Source organism: Hyla sarda, chromosome 3 (genome assembly GCF_029499605.1).
Source record: "Hyla sarda isolate aHylSar1 chromosome 3, aHylSar1.hap1, whole genome shotgun sequence".
NCBI classification, from domain to species: Eukaryota; Metazoa; Chordata; class Amphibia; order Anura; family Hylidae; genus Hyla; species Hyla sarda.
The window spans coordinates 370,550,100-370,568,632 of record NC_079191.1 but is presented as its reverse complement, the minus strand read 5'-3'; the positions used below and the strand labels follow the sequence as shown (position 1 = coordinate 370,568,632).

Genomic DNA, 18,533 nt, shown 5'->3' with positions numbered 1-18,533 from the left:
CCGGTCTCAGAATAGTCACGTTGCCTTGACAACGACGCAGAGGTACGTTCATTGCCAACGTACTTCTGCGTCATTGTCAAGGCAATGCCTCTATTCCGGGCCGGAAGCGGTGAAGATAGCAGACCGGAACCACTATCCCACCGGACCACCTCCTCTCCGGACAGCCCTGCAGGACTGGACCAGCGCCGAGCGGAGGTGAGTACTGTACAGAACTAAAGGGGGTGAGAGGGGGCTGGATGATGTCGAAGGCCGCAGTGGTCTTCAACCTGCGGACCTCCGGAGGTTTCAAAACTACAACTCCCAGCAAGCCCGGACAGCCGATGGCTGCCCGGGCTTGCTGGGAGTTGTAGTTTTGAAACCTCTGGAGGTCCGCAGGTTGAAGACCACTGAGGGCGGATGATGAGAAGAGGATGATGAGGGGGGGGGGTGTGGGATGATGACAAGAGGATGATGAAGGGGGGGGGGTGGGATGATGAAGGGGGGTGTGTGGGATGATTACAAGGGGATGATGAAGGGGGGTGGGGATGATGACAAGGGGATGATGAAGGGGGGATGTGTGGGATGATGACAAGGGGATGATGAAGGGGGGATGTGTGGGATGATGACAAGGGGATGATGAAGGGGGGATGTGTGGGATGATGACAAGGGGATGATGAAGGGGGATGTGTGGGATGATGACAAGGGGATGATGAGGGTCTGGATGATGACAGGCGGTGATGATGATGAGGATGTTAATGACAGGTCTGGATGATGTATTTCCCACCCTAGGCTTATACTCGAGTCAATAACTTTTTTTTTTTTTTTTTTTTTTTTTTTTTTTTTCCTGGGATTTTGGGTTGAAATTAGGGGTCTCGGCTTATACTCGGGTCGGCTTATACTCGAGTATGTACGGTAGATCCATTATAGCATTTAAAGTGTTTCTGTCAAGAAATTTTTGACCCCTCATTGTAACATCTCAGGTTTTGATCTGTTGGGGTCTAAGTGCTGAGACCCACACAGATCTCTAGAAAGAACCAGGAGAAGCACATGGCAGCATGCTTCACTTCTCTAATTCTGCACTCAGTCTGTCTGGTTATTGAATCCTGACTCAGATGGACCAAGCGCCGAGTTGGAGAATCGGCTTCTTCCGATTCTATCTAAAGATCAGTGGGGGTTTGAGCACTGATTCCCAGCGTGACATGTAAAAAAAAAAAAATACATTTATACAAATGCTCTAAAGAAGCACTACTTTTTTTTCCCCCCCATATCATGCACACTCACCATCACTAGTCCTACAGCGCCTTTTTTTTCTTCCAGTGCAGCTGCATCTATTTGTTTTATTACTATAACTTTAAAATCCCAGTGCTTAATGTGTCGGAACAGGATGTCAGTTCTGGTTTCTGACTTACAGGACGACATCATATACCAGATCCCTTCTGCTAGCTCTCAATCCCTCCCTTCCCAGAGATGTATATGTAATGTCCCAGTACAGGATATATTCCTGAACAGTACTTAGGCCCTGTCAGGTTAAGTCCCTCATTGTCCTTGGGGCTCTCCTGCAGCATCTCCCCCATAGTAGTAAGTCCAATGTTATGTATAGTGTTGTAAATATAGTGCATAATGTTAAAGTATAAAGGACCTTCGGAGGTATCACCTGTTATGTTCACATGATGTGTTATGTTACCCAGAGAGCACCAGTTGACCACCTAACCTGCAGCTTGACCTATGAGCTTCTTGCTCAGCCCCCCTTTATAAGAGGGGGAGCCATTACAATCTCTTTTTGCTCTTACACCATCACTCCTGCTGAGGAACAGCAAATCACAGACATCACAGATCCTGTGTCCAGTACACCTGGAGGCCTTAAAGGGGTACTCCGCTCCACAGTGTCACGCCATCTCCCATGGACTTGCATTGAGGGGGTGGGGCTATGACGTCACGAGCTCCCGGCGCCGGCTCCAGAATTAGGAACAGTTTGTTCCAAACGCTGAGCAGAGGAGTTCCCCTTTAAAGCCTGCACACCAGCCATGTTGTCAGTAGCCAACTCATCTATGACTGCTGTCTCTACCAATGTCAGGTCACTAGTCAAGTCAATTATAGTAAGAGTGGCTGTATTAAAGTCTGACCCAAAAGTACTGCACGTCCCAGAAAGCTGCAAGTCTTTTCCATGTTACTGGTCGACTCTCTGGGTTTCTGGCTTAGCTGTAAAGACTTTAACAACTGTCTAACCTCAGTAAAGCTACCGTTAACCCTTACCTGTCTTGGACTATTATTGCCCTGCCTAACCTTGGGATAGCGGTGCTACCGTTCAGGTGGTTACCGGAAAAACCACTCTGGCGTCACGAACATTAGGGGTTAATAACACCTTGCCCCTGGGCTATACCATCTGCCCCATCCACCTACACCCTTCACACCTCGTGGTCACACCACAACTTTGGCATCACCACATATACTCCTGCTGTCTGTAGGATCTGTAGGACCCGGATAAATAGTAGTTTTATACCTCTCCTGAGGCTGTGTTTTTTTTAACTTTGTTTTAGCAGTTTTTCTGTGATTTTCACAACATTATGGGCTGGCAATAAGTGTAATTTTTACAACAATTGAAAACAGGCATCAAAAACAGCCAAAATGCTAGAAAATGTTGAACAATGCAATGTGCAAACACAGCCTAAATACTTTAAATCTTCATAAAACACCAAGTCATGCACTTTGAATATCAAAACACATTAAAACTGCACAGTGTGAACAGACACCGAGCCACTAATGAGTCTAAGGAGTTTACCTGGCTGAACTCCAGCACTAGCAGTCTGAATTAGATGAACAGCTGGAGTAATCAAACACCCTACCTAAAGCCAGAGGATTTATGGGAAATGTAGGCCGCATTACAGAATCACTTCCGTGAAGGAATTGAAAACCAAAAAAGAGCCACTCTTATGCCTGCCACATTAGGTAAATCAGGTAAGCCCAAGGTATACACAAAAATCTCTATTATTCTTTAATAATAGCCTAGGCTGCACTATATAAACCCCAAAAATCCCCCTGAGTGCTTCTTAAAATTAACTGGATGTGAAGATGTACATAGCCTTGTCTCCATGTACACTAAAATCTGTATTTTTACAACTGGCCAATATAAAAATGGATTTTAACCACGTAAACTCAATATGACCCATACAAATGAATTATTGTATCCAACCATGCTGTAATGTCTGTGGCTATAACATTATAGAGTGACCACATATTCCCTGTAAACAAAGCAATATGTTTTTGTTATTGTTACATGGCATAAGCATGTCTTTCTAATAAGTGTTGGAAAGTGCAGAAATCTAGACCCCAGCCTGCTACAGGGTATAGTAAAATCTCTTAAATTACATACCTATCCACTGCTATATACTCTAAATCCCTGGAACGGATATTACTGGTAATGTAATATACTTTTCCTTTCAAGTCTAAATCTGTTTTGCTTCTGAGGCCCATGTTTTTGGTTGGGTTTGTTCCACTAGTTTAAGGGTTGTATAAATTGGTCATAAATTAGATGCAGCAGCGGTCGCAAGAAGAAAGGAGTATTACACAGAGCATTCTAAAGAGGCTTATATATGAGACATGCATGTGTCTATGATATGTATTGGTTGGTATACTCATTTTCTACTGAACGAGTACTCCGGCAGAAATTTTTATATTTTTTTTCCACATTTTTTAAAAGTTTATTTTTAATAAAGATGTCTAGGCTGCCTGTTTAAAAAACAAACAAAAAAACTAATCTGTGCATACTTTTAGAGATGAATGCTCTTTTTTGGGACACAGTGGCCCTCATTTACTTAGAAAATCGGGTTGTAAGTCTTTCTTGCTTTCTTACCCGACTGCATTTTTCCCCTGGTATTTATTATTATCTTGCATCCTGTTTGTTGCATGTGGGTTTTGTAGGTTTTGGTTTCCAACTCCTCTGAGTTGTCGGGAAAAAATCCACAACAATTCAACAAATTCGGGTTGGAATAAACTTTATAAATACGTGGGAAAGTTCAGAAATGTTGGGTTACGCCCCTTTTTGGGGTTTGGGAGAATCCACATCGGGTCCGTCGGGAAAAACTGTCGCATCGTGTCGCAGACTGGCGCACGATGTCATGCGACATGTCGCAGACAAAGATGCGCCAAAAAACCCCGACAAAACAAGTCGGGTTTAGAATAGTAAATGAGGGCCAGTAGTGTGTACTGTACAGGACCCTGAAGAAGCTCCTGTCCTCTACATAAACAGTGATTACAGCTTCCAGCAGATCTTTCTTCCTTTTATATGTAAGGACTTGTTTTGTCTGTATTAGTTATCTACCGTATATACTCGAGTATAAGCCGACCCGAGTATAAGCCGAGACCCCTAATTTCAACCCAAAATCCCAGGAAAAGTTATTGACTCGAGTATAAGCCTAGGGTGGGAAATACCTCATCCCCCCCTGTCATCATCCAGACCCGTCATTAACATCCTCATCATCATCCCCTTGTCATCATCCCACACATCCCCCCTTCATCATCCCCTTGTCATCATCCCACACATCCCCTTATCATCCCACACATCCCCCCTTCATCATCCCCTTGTCATCATCCCACACATCCCCCCTTCATCATCCCCTTGTCATCATCCCACACATCCCCTTATCCCACACATCCCCCCTTCATCATCCCCTTGTCATCATCCCACACATCCCCTTATCCCACACATCCCCCCTTCATCATCCCCTTGTCATCATCCCACACATCCCCCCTTCATCATCCCCTTGTCATCATCCCACACATCCCCTTATCATCCCACACATCCCCCCTTCATCATCCCCTTGTAATCATCCCACACCCCCCCCCCCCTTCATCATCCCCACCCCCCTTCATCATCCCCACACCCCCCCCCCCTTCATCATCCTCTTCTCATCATTCGCCCTCAGTGGTCTTCAACCTGCGGACCTCCAGAGGTTTCAAAACTACAACTCCCAGCAAGCCCGGGCAGCCATCGGCTGTCCGGGCTTGCTGGGAGTTGTAGTTTTGAAACCTCCGGAGGTCCGCAGGTTGAAGACCACTGCGGCCTTCAACCTGCGGACCTCCAGAGGTTTCAAAACTACAACTCCCAGCAAGCCCGGGCAGCCATCGGCTGTCCGGGCTTGCTGGGAGTTGTAGTTTTGAAACCTCCGGAGGTCCGCAGGTTGAAGACCACTGCGGCCTTCAACATGCGGACCTCCAGAGGTTTCAAAACTACAACTCCCAGCAAGCCCGGGCAGCCATCGGCTGTCCGGGCTTGCTGGGAGTTGTAGTTTTGAAACCTCCGGAGGTCCGCAGGTTGAAGACCACTGCGGCCTTCAACATCATCCAGCCCCCTCTCACCCCCTTTAGTTCTGAGTACTCACCTCCGCTCGGCGCTGGTCCGGTCCTGCAGGGCTGTCCGGTGAGGAGGTGGTCCGGTGAGGAGGTGGTCCGGGCTGCTATCTTCACCGGGGGCGCCTCTTCTCCGCGCTTCCGGCCCGGAATAGAGCTGTTGCCTAGACAACGACGCATCTGCGTCGTTGTTAAGGCAACGTGACTATTCTGAGGCCGGGCCCGAAGCGCTTAGAAGAGGCCTCCCCGGTGAAGATAGCAGCCCGGACCACCTCCTCACCGGACCACCTCCTCACCGGACCACCTCCTCACCGGACCACCTCCTCACCGGACAGCCCTGCAGGACCGGACCAGCGCCGAGCGGAGGTGAGTACTCAGAACTAAAGGGGGTGAGAGGGGGCTTGATGATGTTGAAGGCCGCAGTGGTCTTCAACCTGCGGACCTCCGGAGGTTTCAAAACTACAACTCCCAGCAAGCCCGGACAGCTGATGGCTGCCCGGGCTTGCTGGGAGTTGTAGTTTTGAAACCTCTGGAGGTCCGCAGGTTGAAGACCACTGCGGGTGGGGGAGTTCACTCGAGTATAAGCCGAGGGGGGTGTTTTCAGCACGAAAAATCGTGCTGAAAAACTCGGCCTATACTCGAGTATATACGGTACTTATTTTGGAGCTCCAGAACCAATTCCCAGGTTTCCATAGAGTTATGGTTTTAACATACAATGGGTTCAGCATACAATGGTCGTCCTGGAACCAATAAATATTGTAACTTAAAGGGGTACTCCGGTGGTTAATTTTTTTGACTATATGGCATCTTCTTTGTAAGTTTAGTTTTTTCGCAATATACATGTGTTATATGTTTTGGCAGCATGTGTGTGTTTTTCTTACCTGTTTGTTGGGCAGTAAGTTCTGTAGTTCAGAGGGTTTTCTTTTACTGTTGTCCACAGTTCTGATTCTGTTGTGGACAAGATGTCACAGCTTTTTTTTTTTTTTCTGTCTGCATGAGAGGAATAAGCCACGCCCCCTCATCTCATCCAGCTGAGTATACAGCTCCTCACCTCCCCTCCCCCTTCTCTTTATTCTAAGGACACAGGTCTGCACAGGAAGAGGACCTCACAGAGAAGATAAGTGTTATCTGAAGGGGAGGAATGAGAATGATCTGGGAATTATCTCTATGGGGGAGATTTATCAAAACCTGTGCAGAGGAAAAGTTGCCCAGTTGCCCATAGCAACCAATCAGATTGCTTCTTTTATTTTTCACAGGCCTTCATAAAAATGAAAGCAGCAAGATGATTGGTTGCTATGGGCAACTGGGCAAGTTTTCCTTTGCACAGATTTTGATAAATCTCCCCCTATATGTGAAGGGGGAGGGGGGGACTCCTGAATGACACGTGCTGGGAGTTGTAGTCCCTGTTGTGTGTGTGTGTGTGTATGCTAGTGTTTACAAACCAGTGTGTTTCCAGCTGTTGCAAAACTACAACTCCCAGCATGCCCTGACAGACTTTGGGCATGCTGGGAGTTGTAGATTTGCAACAGCTGGAGGTTGCAGGTAGATGGAGGTAGATTTGCAACACTGGTTGGGAAACACTGTTCTAGCCTATTCAGGATACACATCATGTTACACCAGTGTTTCCCAACCAGTGTGCCTCCAGATGCTGCAAAACTATAACTCCTAGCATGCCGAAAGGCTGTCAGGGCATGCTGGGAGTTGTAGTTTTGCAACACCTGGAGGCACCCTGGTTGGGAAACACTGGTGTATGCCCTACAGAGGTGTGGTGAACTACAACCCCCAGGAGACTACAGAGGCAGCATGCTGGTGTTATACCACAGACAGAAGACTCCTGAATGACACATGCTGGGAGTTGTAGTCCCTTTTGTGTGTGTATGCCAGTGTATCCCAACCAAGGCTGATTATATTAGTGTGCTGTGTATAAGGGGGCCGACCCAGGAAAATAGTAGGGTGGGTAAAGGGCGGAACAAACAAACAAAAAAAAAGGAGCCGCCCCAAACCAGCAAGGCATGTGGCATGCTGGGATTTGTAGTTTTCAGGACAGCAAGAAACAGGAAATAGAAGCAAAGATAGGAAAACAAAGTGGGGTATGAAAAGACAACAAAGAACGGAAATAGAGTAGGCTAAACAACAAGAATAGAAATGAAACAAAACAAATAGGGTAAGTCAAAAACGGAAAAACACGTTGACCACCGGAGTACCCCTTTAAAGGACCACTGAATATAGTAAAAAGTGTGTACTTACATAACACTGGAAGAATCCTTTATTTCTATAAATGTGTATGTTTAAAAGACATGCAGTTATTAGTACATGTTAAACAGAGAATAGTATTTTATGTAATTCTCATACAACATACACAACTGGTAGTAGACCACATATACACTATGTTTGCAGAAATACAAGAAGATCGTTCATTAAATGCAATTACCAAATAATATATTGTGGGGTTGGTGTTTATCCGGCATACCGTACGATTTTGGTAAATATTACAGTGCACTTATAAAGTGGCAGTAATCATAAGACCAAGTCGTGTAGTTTACATCCTCAGCTGTAACGGAGGTGACTCATGCCGCTCACCACACACTTACTAGAGAAATAAGCAAAGGGATGTGATTATATTTCTGGGCTTTTGTGGAATAGAGCTGGGTGCCCATTACTGATTACCCATTACTGATTACAGAGCTTGTCATTGCTCCCTTCCTGTATGCTGCCGTGCAGTCTTCTGTTGTCATACTTTACAATGATTAGATGTTGTCTTTTTTGCTTTTTTTATTTTCTAGTTATGGTAATTCTTTATTTCCTTTTTTATTTTAACAGATAAATTCAAATTGGTGAAACCATGCTCAAATTATTTAGAATTTTTACATTTTTTTAAAGGGCTAACTTTATGCATTCTTTTCATCAGAGATTTAGACTAAAGGTCATGGGTCCTAATACACAAGACATATTTTGAGCCCAATACAATACACTGCTACCATAGTTTGATCCAACATGGTTGTGTGGTAGAGGGTGTGATGCAAAGTAATGCAGATGAAATTACCCTAGGGGCAGATGGCATTAACCCCTTGTATTTGTGATGCCAGGGCGTTGATTTATCCTTGATACCACCCTAAGGTATACCGCTAGATCCTGGGCTAGGCACGGGGGCAATAATGACTCCGATGCCAAGTTACGAATAACGGTAGCTTTACTGAGGGTAGACAGATTGTAAAGTCTATACAGTTCAGCCAGGGCCCACAGAGATGACCAGTGACTCAGAGACCTTGAGGGCTTGCTGGGTCTGGTCGTAGTTGGGGTCAATTTAATGCAGGCCACCTTGACTTGACAAATGGTGACTGTGACTGACTTGACTGATGACTGACAATACTGAGACTGTGGTTACTTGTAGCTGCTTGTGGCTGCAGACTGGACTTGAGGCCTCCTATGACTCTGGACACTCTCTAAGACTCTACTTGACCTCAGCAAAGACTTGTAAGGAAAGAGAGAGAGAGCGCTAGCTCCACCCAGGGTTTATATGGGGAAGACTAGCAGGGAGCCCATAGGTCACCCCTGGGATCACCTGGTCACTAGTACCTCCTGGTACATCACAAGTCACATGGTGAACAGTCTTAAAGTTACAACGCTTTCTGAACACATTACATGGTATGATACATTAGAAACATATTTACATGGAGAGACAGATGCAAGGGGGCCCAGGGGACACTGTAGGGAGGTTGCTTGACAGGGCAGCAAGGGTAAGGGGTAACACCTCCCATACTGGGCCACCATAGTTGTGTGACCCTGCCTGGTATCAGTGCCATATAATGCTTGAATAACTTACAGTGAACGTTGAGACAAGACAAGCTTGAGACAGGTTTCCGATTGCGCCCTACCAGCCTTATCCCTGAGGACCACCATAATGTTTGGGGATGTCCATACAGTTGTCCTGTTGTATGTCTTCCCAACAATAACTGGAGGTCTTATGTCTCGTATGGGCAGGGAACAGTGAATCCCTAACTCATCCACAGCCACTGTCCCTATCCGCCCTTAGTGAGGGATCGACAACCACGATTACAAACCCTCCTTGCTATGTGCTAGGGCAGCGATGTAGAAATAATAAAATAAAAAAAACAGTAGGAGTCGGGAAACATCTTGAGGCACACAAACTGTCAGTCTAGCCGAGGTCAGTACCAGGAAATAAAGGAGTATAGGAGCGCAGAGCAAGAGAAGAGTCAAGGGAAAAGCCAAAGATAAATAAACAAACAGGTATCCAGTAAGCAGGAGGTGTCAGCTAAGGTATAACCTTTCACAGACAATGAACTGATCACTGCTCCTAGATCATACAGGCAGGTGATAAGGGATACACCTTCCTGAGCTGAGAACCACACCCATACGACACCGGTGAGCTCCAAGCAGTTCTAGCCCAACTAAAGTCATTTATCTCTTCGTGTTCGGCCAGAGCCAGATGTTACATCATATATATATATATATATATATATATATATATATATATATATGCAGGAAAACACTTATTCTAAGAAACTCGGCCGAGGGTTCATGTGTTCTGAATGGAAAAAGCAGTGGTAAGCTGCTGCCAGACTCATCTGGTGGCAGCGTATCCCTTTTAGTACAAAAGGGTCAGGCTGTGAAAGTCCACTGGCCCAAACCTTCCCTCCTCCTGACATCATATGTGGGGGGGGGGGGGGGGGGGGTTGGAGAATTAGGAGGTCCCCTTACCCCTTAGACCAGATTTTTCCAACCAGGGTGCCTCCAGAGGTTGCTTGGGAAACACTGCCTTAGACATTGTCTTATTTTGTTGGAATTGGCAGAATCAGCCAAAGTGTATGGGGCCCTTTGACTAGACTAGATTGTCAGATTGTGGCATTTAGTAGTGTGTCTCACGGTGTTTGATAAATATAGACCGCTTATTACTTGGCTTACTATGTGCCAAAATGTTGGTGCATTTTCTGGAGCATGAAGTTGCATTGAAGCCACAGACTCTTTCAAAATTGACCATGCACCCCTCCTGTTAGGCCATGCGTCGTGCCACAGTGTCTTTAAAGTGTCACATAAGACACATAATGTGATGCAAGATGTATATGGCCATTTTGTTTTTGGCACATATTGCACCATAAATCTGGAATACTTGCAATAGTTCATCTGCTCCAGTGTCTGCTGTTAAAGTACTATGGCGCTTTTTATTATTAATCCTCTGTTCCCAGGCAGCAAAAGGAAACAAAACAAACTTTAACCCACCTTCCTATGTTCCCCTGTTGCGCCGATATCGGTGTTCCGTCTTTTCCGGGTCGGTGAGTCATGCTGCTCTCAGCGTATGGTCTGCTGCAGTAATGTCCCTTTGCAGCCGGTGATACGCTAAGAGCAGCCTGACTCACCGCCCCGCAGGAAGCGGGAGAAAACAGGGATCGGAGAATGGGACACCGATATCGGCGCAACGGGGAAACGTAGGAAGGTGAGATAAAGTGTGTTTTATTTTGCAGCTTGGGCAGAAAGGATTTATAATAAGTGCCATAGTACTCCTTTTAAGTAAAAAAGAGTCAGCATGTCCAATACTAACAAGGACAACCCCTTGTCCACTATCTAGAATAATAAACATGCACACACTTGATCACCAAGTCTCCTCTAGTTGCTGGAAGTTTCTAGGAAGGACTGGAAGGCACCAAATGATCTAGTACTAACTGCATGTGGTGGCTTTTGGACATGGAGTCAGGCTGTATAAATTCTATATGAACTATAAGGAGTGGTTTGTGTGATCTAGGATGCCATTACTTTATTATTGCTATAGTGCAGGGTGGCACTTGCACCATTTATAGGTCTAGGGGCTTAGTTATGGGTGCGATCTCTGAAACCAGGGCCAGACTGGCAGTTGGGCATAGTGAGCATTTGCCAGGTTGGCCAAGCCGTCCACAGGACCGGTCGGTCTGTGCAGGGTCGGACTGGCCATCAGGCATACTGGACATTTGCCCGGGGGGCCTGGCAGTGCCGGATTTGCCATCGGGCACACCGAACATTTGCCTGGTGGGACGGGCTGTTCACAGGCTGACCCCTCTTAATACACCACTGCCGGGCATTAAGGATGTCTGTTTGTTTGTACAGTATGTCTAGTTATTTATTTATATAATTATTTACCTTAAAAACAACATATTCAGAAAGTCAAACTGCAAACTATGAAAGCAATTGCATACAGATACTGAAAAAAGTGTTCACAACATTTAAATACATGGAGCGTAACTGTAATATACAAGTATATAGCAGCAAACCCAAGGACTTCTCCTTTAGACGCAGTCACTACACGCTTAAGTGAATACTAAAATGTACATTTAAGAGATACCATTCCCATCTTATGCTGATGGTTGGACGTAAGCATGCTGCTTTTAGTAATGATTTTCTTCATTGTACAGTGTTTTAGGAAACAACACAATAGACCAATGTCTGGTCAGATTAGCAGATTGACATGGTTGGCAGTGGGTTCCCCTGAGGCTCATGCTCCGTGACTCCCACCATCCCCCTTTAGGTCATGACATGTATGCTTTCCAGTGAAGAAAATTAATTATTTTCCCCTCAAATCTGTCTTTTTTTAGTTACAAGATGAAAGAAATCACCTTCCTTGCCCTTACCAGTACAATAGCATTGTGGGTTTCTCCCTCAGTGGAAAGGACTGTATTATAGGGATTCAGCATACTTGTCCTCTTAGACTAGTGTTCTCCAAACTGTGGACCTCCAGCGGTTGCAAAACTAAAACTCCCAGCATGCCCGGACAGCCAACGGCTGTCCGGGCATGCTGGGAGTTGTAGTTTTGCAACAGCTGGATGCGCACAGTTTGGAGACTCAGTCCTAGCTTTACAGCATGTACATCGCCTTTATACCTTTTAGTACAATTTGTAATCTTGTATGGTATAACAGTATGGTGAGGGTGTTGGAAGGGCAGATGTTATTAACCCTTAGGGCAGATGGCATTGTGGTGGTCCAGTACAGAAGTGGCCTTTCTGTACACTGTTTGGTCCTTTCAGGTGGACTCAGTCCCAGTCCCCTGGCCCCACTCTCCTCAGGACTCTCGTCATACTATGGTCCATATAAAGGGTTAATGTGTTGTATTTAAGTGAATATGTGTCTATGTCCTGTTGCTAAGTCATGTAACCAGGGAAGGTGTCAGTGACCAGGTGACTTGTGGGTGACCTATAGGAATCCACCAAATTGCTCCCTTATAAGCCAAGGGAGGAGCTAGTTTAGTTTGAGTTTAGACCTTGCTGTGGAGCAGTACAGTCAAGACCTGAGAGTGTCTGGTGTCCTAAGGGAGACCTAGGCCTAACCACACAGCCATGCTTCCACCATCAGTGTACACCTTCAGGTGAAAGTCAAAACCTAGTAAGCAACCACAGGAGAGAAGTCTAGTCAGTCATAGTAAAGTCTATCAAGCCTGCTAAAGTCAGCATGGGATTGCATAATTCAGTCCAAGTCCACTACAAGTCCCAGTGAGCCCTCAAGTCTCCTTAAGTCACTGGTCATCTCCTTGGGCCTAACTGAGCTGCAAAGACTAGAACACCTGTCTGCCTCAGTAAAGTTGTTCCATAACCTTGCATCGGAAAGATTATTTGCCCCGGCGCCTGGCCAAGGAACCAGTGGCCATACCTCCGGTGGTGTAGAAGATAACCTGACATCACGAACACAAGAGTTTAATGCCATCTGCCCCAAGGTAATAACATCTGCCCTTCATAAACATTCTCACCACAGCATTAACCCTTTTTGTTCATGGCACCAGGGTGTGATAATTCTCTACACCACCCGAGGTATGGCCACTGGTTCCTGGGCCAGGCGCCGGGCAAATAATAACTTTTATGCAAGGTTACGGAACAACGGCACTTTAATGAGGCAGACAGATGTTACAGTTCAGGCCCAATGAGATGCTCAGTGAACTTTAGGGAGCTTGTTGGTTGTTGGCTCGCTGGGACTTGTAGTGAACTTGGACTGAATGATGCAACCAGTAATTGACACTTGACTATCTTGACTAGACTTCTCCCCTGTATTTGTGCTCACCAGGCTTTGAGTTTCTCCTTCAGGGATTACTGGTGGTGGATGCGTGGCTGCGTGTTTAGGCCTTGGTCTCCCTCAGGAACATCAGACAACTCTCAGGTCTTCACTTGACTGTACCTCAGCTAGATCTGACTAGGCTGGCTCCTCCCTGGTTTATAAGGGAGCAATTTGGAGATGTCCCATTGGTTGCCAACCAGTCACCTGTTCACTTGCACCTTCCTTGGTAACAAAGGTCTTAACCACAATATTTAAAGGCACAAGTACCTCTAAAGAGTAACCAGCATATTACATAAGACATTATTACACTTTAGAGTCTGGTAGGAGGCATGTGGACCCAGGGGAACACTGAAAGGGAATCCGCCACACAGGACAGACAGGTGTACAGGAGGATAACTCCGGTACTGGGCCACCACAATAGTCTCCACCAGCAGAAGACGACCACAATAGATTCTCTCGTACGTCTCGATATTTCACTGTGATTACTTCAGAATGATCCAATGTGTTATTTAAACCTTAACTCCAATGCTCCCCCCTTCAATAATTGATCCCCATCAGCAATTTTCTAGCTGAACGACATCCTCGGCTTTGTCTTCTTTCTGTATGAATCTCTGTATTGATGACTAAGCCCCCATTAGTCTCATGGAACAGAGCTGAGTTTGTGTTTAGTTTTGTAGCATCATATCCTTTATCAACAGGAATACACTTATTCATCTATGACTGTATGGGTGAGCCGGTAACTTGCTGGATCACAGTTACATCACAACTGCATGATCTGCACAAGGGCCAGGAGAATGGAGAGGAAGTCACTTCCTCGCTATGCTCCTGGTCCTTGTGCCACACTTTTAATGAGTACTTTAAATGGGCCTTGTCATTTGCATAAACTTTGAATATAATGCAGGTAATACAATTATGTGGTAGCTTGGGGGTGTAGGGTGTAGGTGGTGCAGTGATGAAAGGGTGTTGGATTAACCCTTAACTGTTGTGACGCCAGGGTGCGGGTTTTTCCTCAAAGTATATATATATATATATATATATATATATATATATATATCCTACCGCCACCTCTCCCAGGAACAATAGGGAGGAATAAAGGATTGTCCACAACCGGAGGTTTAGTAAACTGTAGATAACTTTACTGCAGCTTTTATGCAGGTTGATAACGGCAAACAGTCTATACAGAAGAGTAGTCTGTAAGTTCCTCACAGTTGGTTGGGACCTTGTAGTATATAAGCTCTGAGTCTGGAATTATGCTCTTCCGCTGGATTTAGGGGAATTGTTTAGGTCCAGCAGTTAGGCAGGATTAACGGGATTTATATTTGGTAGACTCACGTTTAGTAAGCTGCTGAATTGGTAGGCTTCAGGCCTAGTTTTGTCTTGTAGGTTTGCACGGATCTCCTCTCTCTCTGCTAGTCCGGAACCCAAGAGATGCTGCTTGCTTTGCAGCCCAGGAGCAAGAGAATGAGAATTGGTTAACAGCTTCCTTATATGGAGAGGGGCAGGCTTAGAGCTTATTGGTTCCTACCAGCTGTCAGTCCTTTCACAAAGCATTATGGTACATCATGTGACCACATCACGTGCCCTGGAAGGTCCTTAAGGTTAACGTAACCTTAGACTTATTAGTCATGTGACCTAAGGTCATCAAACATAATAAAATTAAAGAAGGAAGAGGTGACAAGGGGTTATCCCATCAGAAGGATCCTACCGGTACATAGGAACTCTGACTTTGGGGACTTAGCACACAAGGTACAGTACAAGGTACGGTACCGGGACACCACAATTATATGTATATTTGTAATGTACATTGGTTAAAAAAAATTGTATATTTTTGTCCCTGCAGCTATTGCTTGTGTCTCTGTGCAGAGACAAAATGAAGGAAGTGTGGGCAGACAAGCAGGGCTCTGTGCACTGAGGACAAGCAGGGCTCTGTGCACTGAGGACAAGCAGGGCCCTGTGCAGTGAGGACAAGCGCTCTGTGCAGTGAGGAAAAGCATGGCTCTGTGCAGTGAGGACAGGCAGGGCTCTGTGCAATGAGGAAAGGCAAGGCTCTGTACACTGAGAACAAGCAGGGTTCTGTACACTGAGGACAAGCAGGGCTCTGTACACTGAGGACAAGCAGGGCTCTGTACACTGAGGGCAAGCAGGACTCTGTACACTGAGGACAAGCAAGGTTCTGTGCACTGAGGACAAGCAGCGCTCTGTGCACTGAGGACAAGCAGCGCTCTGTACACTGAGGACAAGCAGGGCTCTGTACACTGAGGACAAGCAGGGCTCTGTGCAGTGAGGACAAGCAGGGCTCTGTACACGGAGGACAAGCAGGATATCCTCTACTTCTCTATGCATAAACTAGTACACACTCAGGGTGCATTCACATTACAGCATTCTTCATTACCATTGACAGCAATGTGAGGCTGCTGCACAGGAGATTCCCCGCAGAATTTCTTTGCTGGGAAATCTTGCAGTGTGAATGTGCCCTTAGGACGGAAATTCCCCTTGGAAATATTCAAAGCAGAATTGTGCTTTTTTTTCAATGGGACTTTGCTACTCTTTGCACACTGCTGAATTACATACTGTGTCGAAAGAATTAAAATTTTTATTATGGGGGTGGGGTGGAATTCTGCACGGAAATGCATTGCCGTCAGTTGGGACAGTCCTTATTATCGGCACGACACCAGCTGGCAATAGTATCTGTGTGCATGGGCCGTAAGTGATTTGAGGCAGATTCCGACAAAATTTTCAGTTGGACTCTGCTTCAAATTCTTCCTGGAATCCATGTGGAATCAAAGCCCATTGATGTCAATAAAAGACCCTGACGAGGATTATTCTTTTGCTTTAAGAATGGACGTGTTTATTCTTGAAGCTGGACAGTGTTTGATAATTGAGGGCCTACAGGGAGCAAATCACTGACCACAATACATAGAAATTTCCGCCCACACATAAGTTGCCGACAACCATTCTTCTTTGTATTCAATTTTTACAAATCGGCACATAGACTATAACAGTTGAGCTGTTATGTAGTAAAAAATTGAATATAAAGAAGGATGAACTTATCTTGTGTGGGTGTAAATTTATATGTATTGTGGACTATATGGAGTGTGGCACTTCCTAGTACATTCCACTATCCCCGATACGTGAAGCCATTGGGCTGCTACGTCATGGTTGATTATATTTTGGCCAAGCACTGACTTGTAGGATGCTCCAATAGAGTACACCCCTCTATTGCTTTGGAGTGATAGCTATGTTGACCATTTTTTCCCCCAGTCTAACATTGCATGGCCTGTAAGTCTCCACACACATTTTTTTTTTTTTTCAAATTAAAGATTTTATTAAAGTTTTACAACAGGTTATACAAACACAACATTGAGTATGTATTCGGTCACATCAACTGAAACAATAATCTATAGTCAAGAAAATGGTATGACAAGCAAGATGTGCTGGTACATATTAATCACCCTCCACTGGAGTAAAATATTTCAACATCGGTGAGTAGCTACCACGAACAGTGAAGGGAGAAATATGTTGGCTGACTATGCACACTCTCAATTATATAAACCAAGAAAGTAGAAGGAAGAGGGGAGTAGAAAAGAGAAATAGAAAGATATAAAGAAGAGAAGGGGGGGGGGGTAAAGTGCGGAGGAAATAGACAGGCAGGGGGCGTACCTTCAGTGGTCACGGGCTCCACACACATGTTTGTGTTGATTTACCCCTTCTGTTTTATGAACCTAGTCAACAATATCATCAATGGAAATAGCCAAATGGTATTTATTGTCAGTTTATAAACTCATTTTCCAAAAGAAGAATGGTACATATCGGGGGTTACAAGTATTTACCAGACATGTATGGAACATTTAAGGATTTTCTCCTTTTTAATGAAAGTATCTACATACTTTATGGAGATCTTCGATAGAAACAGAGTGATTGTATAGTCTATAATCTGGATTTGTGCCACAGTTCTCATCTGTAACTAGCTCCTTGTTTAACGCTCATACAGATGGGATATGTCGGGGGGTTGGGTATATTGAATGTCGAACGCATATGTTGGATGAACAAGATCTATAAACCTATGGCCAGATGTCTGGGTGATTTACTATTTATCCATGGAGACAAAGAATAGTGTGAGCTCAAATGAACCTATCTTTATTCCTAGAAATTGATGAAAAGTTTGGCAGGTTTGATTGACGATGGAATAAAATTTTCGTTTTTTTATCAATAGTAATTTTTAAAACAAAAAAAAAAAGGCTTTTTGCGTTAAAGGTCTCTACACTATACTAGATGCATGACACAGAAAGGCAATTGTACTGGAATAAAATTGTCTCTTATATGGTGTTGTAAAAATTAAATTAAAACAAGAAGTTATATTCACCTACCCTGAGCTCCAGCCCCACTCATCACTGGTTTTACCTGGTTCAACTGGTTTTACCTGGTTCAACTGACGTCTTGTCCCTCCAGTCCCTACGGTAGGTCAATGCTGCGGTCAGTGATTGGAAGAAGCGGGGATAAGAAGGGTCCATGATTTCCAACCTTAGGGGATTAGGGTAGATGAGTATCAGTTCTTTTTATTTCTACACCACTCCCAGCCATAAATAATTTTTTTACAACCCTGGAAAACCCCTTCAAACACATTTCATTGTCAGCTCCTTTACTTTACTCTATTGAAGGAATGTTAATCTGTTGAATTTAGAAGCTCTGTAAATTCCAGGACAGGAATGATGCTGTGTCTGTTCACAATGGATTTGAAAGGACTTGTCAAATTAGTATTTGTATATAACACCAGGCTACTTTGTAGTACATGTTTGAAGTACTTAATCTTTAGCATGAAGGATTATTGGGTAAAGATATTATGGATAGCATAATGTCAGTGTTGTCTAGATAAGGGTGACCACATGTATCTTGGCTGTGCCTAATTCAGTTACACTCAGGGGTTGAGGTTATGTTCACACAATGTTTTTGGGGCTGTAAAATTCCAGTTTGTACCATACAGCTCCATATTATACCATATTGTAGTATGTATATTATATCTGAAGGTCATGCTTATGCCAGAGACCGATTTTACCAAGTGTAATACTTCCCTTTTGTTGATTAGATTTAGACATATTAGAAATATATTTTGTTCTCCTACGATCTTGCCAAGCATGTGAATGTGACTTGTATTCTGAAATTGTGACGATTCTGTGCAAGTT

The 18,533-nt window shown here is 44.7% G+C and overlaps 1 protein-coding gene across 10 annotated transcripts in view; it reads left to right on the top strand.

The window, feature by feature from the left end:
- The window catches only part of CCDC88A (coiled-coil domain containing 88A), a 215,999-nt gene that overhangs the window by 87,691 nt on the left and 109,775 nt on the right, over positions 1-18,533 (top strand). The window contains exon 1 of one of the 10 annotated variants that reach the window (XM_056567796.1): positions 11,399-11,420. The exons of the other annotated variants lie outside the window; for them this stretch is intronic. The gene's annotated coding sequence lies outside the window, so the exon portion shown is untranslated. Of the gene's footprint in view, positions 1-11,398; positions 11,421-18,533 lie in introns of those variants that run through there. 10 annotated transcript variants of the gene reach the window in all.